Source organism: Camelina sativa, chromosome 15 (genome assembly GCF_000633955.1).
Source record: "Camelina sativa cultivar DH55 chromosome 15, Cs, whole genome shotgun sequence".
In the NCBI taxonomy this organism is placed as follows: domain Eukaryota; kingdom Viridiplantae; phylum Streptophyta; class Magnoliopsida; order Brassicales; family Brassicaceae; genus Camelina; species Camelina sativa.
In genome coordinates this window covers 11,236,900-11,241,314 of record NC_025699.1, presented here as the reverse complement: position 1 = coordinate 11,241,314, position 4,415 = coordinate 11,236,900, and positions in this window count along the sequence as shown.

Genomic DNA, 4,415 nt, shown 5'->3' with positions numbered 1-4,415 from the left:
CCAGCTCAAAACTCTTAAGGAAGAGGGGTTGATGGATTCTGAAAATCCACCACTCTCTTCTTACTTGCCGGGAACAAGGTAACTTTTGGATCTGTTCCTTTTGAATTTTTCCTTTTCCCACCTTTTGAAGGTCCTGCTTCACTCGAATTTGTTTTGTGCTTGTGTTCTTTTGGCTTTCCGGCACCCCCAACAGTGTGTCCTTTCCCCATTTGAATCTTTGCCGTTTTCTTCGGTGAGCCTAGGGTAAGGTTCCTCTTCTGTGACTTTGCTCCCAAAAGTATATTATTTGACCTTGTTGCTCCTTTCGGTAAGGGTGGCCGCCCCCGACCCCGCTTTTTGTTTTCCCCTTCTTGTGATGATAGGTTATTTGGGGATCCACTGTTGAGATTTGGGGGGTTTGCAACTTGGGGGTTTTCGAGAGTTGGTTCTGTAGCTGCTGCAAGTATGCTATCCGCCGTATTTGCCATCAGGTTACGACTTTCTCCTTGTATGACTCGCATTTTCCTCGCTGCACTCTCGGTTTGGTCTACACACGATGTGTATTGAATTGTAACTTCCCTGAGCTCATTCAGGACTTGTTCCCGTGATAGTGTTGGTACTGGTGGGGGCGTATTTGGTTCGGGACTTGTTATCGATCTTTCCAAGGGAGGTCGTCTCGATCTGGAGGACAGGGATGAAGGAGAGGAACCTTGTCTTTGTAGGGTCGTGGGTGTGTTTTTAACTCGCCATTCTAGGTTATGGCGTCTGAGGTCATCCTCACTTCCTCTCTGTGACCAGCTTTGTCGAGAATCACGTTGATAGGAGCTTGATTGTCGTTCAACTGATCTTATAGGTGATCCGCGGTGGGGACTAAAGGGCTGGTTGTTAGATCGAGTTGTCGTCTGGGAGTTTGTCCTCTCCTCAAGGTGTGATGCCTTTCTTTTCCGATAGTTGGATTCTTGTACAGGATTGATTCTGTGTTCCAGGAACCTTGAAGGCGGTTTTGGTGCAGTGAAGTTATCCTGGGGGGTGTAATAGTTCCTTGATATTGGTTTTGATGCAGATGGTTCCGACTGAGTAGCGGATGGGATTTGCCGGTCATTGATAACAGTCAGGCCTGGGCAGTCTTTCTTCTCATGGGTTAATCTGTGGCAGTGGAGGCAGTGGTTTTTGAGGTTTTTATAATCCAGGTACACTACAGCTTCCTTGCCATTTGCAAATTCCACCACAGTCTCTTTGGTTAGAGGTTGGAGTCCATTAATAAGAACTTTGACTTTGGCTGTTGCTGGAGTAATCTCCATGTCTAGGAATTCACCAATCTCTTCTGCTATTGTTTTCAGCATAGCCGGCTGCCAGAAGTGTTTTGGGAGTCCCTGTAGTTCAATCCAGAAAGGGATCTTATCCGGGAAGGTTTCAGAGATGACAGGTTCCCACTTTTGTAGTATTACCATCCATTGGTCGAAAAAGTAAGGTCTGTTATCCAGAACCTTCTGCATATCTTCTTCGTATTCAAAAGAGAACTGGAAGCAACCTTTACCAAGGTCCGCCCCTGTTGCAGTGCCTCGCAGATTCCATCTGTTTGAGATAAAAGGAAAAAGAGACCATAGGCGTTGGACAGCCGGGTTGGTGAGTCTTCCTATCAAGGTAAGAGCATTTGCTTCGATGAGTTCCGTAGTATCTAGGTCTGGAGCTCGGATTCGTTTCCTTGGTGGTGGTGGTGCAAAGCCATGAGATCTGAATTTAAAATTCATTTTTTTTGACTTTGAGTAGTATGGCAAGTCCAAATAATTAGGATCGTATATTGGAATCTGATTTCTTTATTAAAGTAAAATTTAAAACTATTATTAAGGTAACAAACTTTATTTGATTATGATTTGAAGTTCAAATGCTTGATTATTAAGATAACAAATTAGAAATATTTCCTAAAATATAGGCAAGTTAATTTTATTTTAAATTCAGAATGCGATTTTCTTGCAAAATTGATATATTTTCAATCAAAATTTAAAACCAAACATTAATTAAAGAATTATTACAAAAATAAAAATAAGTAAAAATCTCAATTTAAAGAACTGGAATATGCTTAACTTTAAAGTAATCTCAATTTATTGAACTGGAATATTAAGGTTTTCATATTTGTTAACAAACAATAAACTTTTTTTTTCCATATGTATTAAGCCGAATTAATTATCATATTTTTCTTAAGAAACTTTAAAAATCTAAAATAAAATATAATATTCAAATATTTAATTAGATTTCTATAAATATCTCAAAATCTAGAACTAAAATAAATATCTTTATGTTATCTATACAATTTCATATTTACCATATGTTGTTTATTATTTATTTGTTTTAATTATATTGGCAATTGGACCTATTTGGCAACATGAATATATGATATGTTTATTTTTTTTCCAAAATCTTGTTTTGTACTCCCCAATTAATAGTATAGATGTTAAAAATGTATTAGTATGCACTTAATTGTACTTTTGTAACTCTCAAATAGTTACCTTTGATACATCGATTTCTGTATTATCTATTAAACGAAAGATATATATCTCACTATAGCCCTCATAACCTCATATTTCAAATCTCACATAAGTTTATAAATTCTATAATATCATTATGTTTCCTTGATGTAATATATATATCATATATTATATGTATATCTTAGATTTTTTAGTTTAATTATTTTTTCTATATGAAGCATTATCATTTCATATAAATCTAAGTCCATACACAATTAAAGACTTTAAGATAATAACCTAATAAAGTAGTTGCTGTTTTTTTTTTTTGTTTTTTCTGGAAAATGTATTAGTCTAATAATCTATGGTTAGATTCATTTAGTTATATATGTATGAGACACTGCAAACCTACTGTTTATTATTTTAATTTTTTCTTAATTTAAACATTTTAAATCTCTTTAAGTTATTACCATAATTAAATAAAAAAATATGCATAACTACACCACAAAATAAATTTTATGAAAATATATATCACAATGATTTTGAAATATGACTACACCTACAAAAATATAAAGCATATGGCATGTAAGATATAATATGGCTTAATTACACACTAAATATATTATCATTAAAAAAAATTTTGATTTATTTACTTTGGTTAAATTCATATTACGTAGTCTTTAAATTTTAATGTACTCTGCTAACATCTAGTAATTATAATAAGAACCTTAGGAACTCCATTATAAACATCCTCTCCGTAGGGTTTATTAATGATAACTCCAGGCCTAGGATTCTCAGGGGAAAAGGCAATATCATCATACATCATCACTATGATGTTTTCTTCTTTTAGGCCACGATCCATGCTGCGAAGGCTATCAGCATGTATGAAACAAAACATCCCAAACAAATTAATGATGCAAAATGAATTGCAATCTTATAAGCAATGGTATTACGCCTATATATTGCATATATAGAAATATTTACAACAGTTTTTGTTAGATCATTGTCATAAACTATATGCAACAACCATATATGATTACAATAAATAATAACTGCAATTAAATTGCAAATATTTTGCTTACTAATTGCACATATTTTCCTATAATTTAATAGATAATTTACATAATAAAATTAATGATATAATAAACTACTTTGGTTTTATATACTTTCAAAAATATTAGTTGTAATCTTTTTATTTTTAGGAATTTAATTTTCATATAATTATTAAATAAAATTTTCTTTTCACATATGTCAAAATATTATCGATATACACATGTCGCGATTATATGAATTATTAACTTTGAAAATTAAGGTTTATATAATAAAATAATCTAATTTTTGTTATTATAATAGGAAATATCTATACTATTAAAGGAGAAGTACTCTCTAGAGTAAAAATGGACCATGACTTGGTTTTGGTAGGTTTTTCATTAAAAATGATTAGAGAATCACAAAATTTAATCTAATTAACCTATAGTTTCGATTTTGACAAATGACGAAAATGCCCTCGGTCGATTACTTTAAAAAAAACGGGTCGGGACGCGGATCCTTAAAAAAACCGACAATAGAAGGAAAATAACCACCGGATCTGTTTGTGTTCGAGAATAATATTTTTCGGATCCAGTTTATTATTTAATTCAAGATTAGTTAATTAAGATCCCAAACAAACCCATTCGTTATAGGCAAACACTCTGATTTCATAAATTTTAATACCGAAGAATTTGAATATTTACTTAATTACCGAAACATATCATAACAAATATTAATTTAAAAGGAAATTTTTCTGATTCAGTTAAAATCTTATAAAACGAATATTCAAGTTACCATATTTTGTTTAATTCCTTGATTTCCGATGTTACAATTATGAACTAATCTTTTACGATCAAATTTTCAAAGGAATATTCGTTTATCAGTTGTAACGAATCAAGCAAGTAAATATATTTTGCGTATATTCCTGATATCAAATCTTAACTT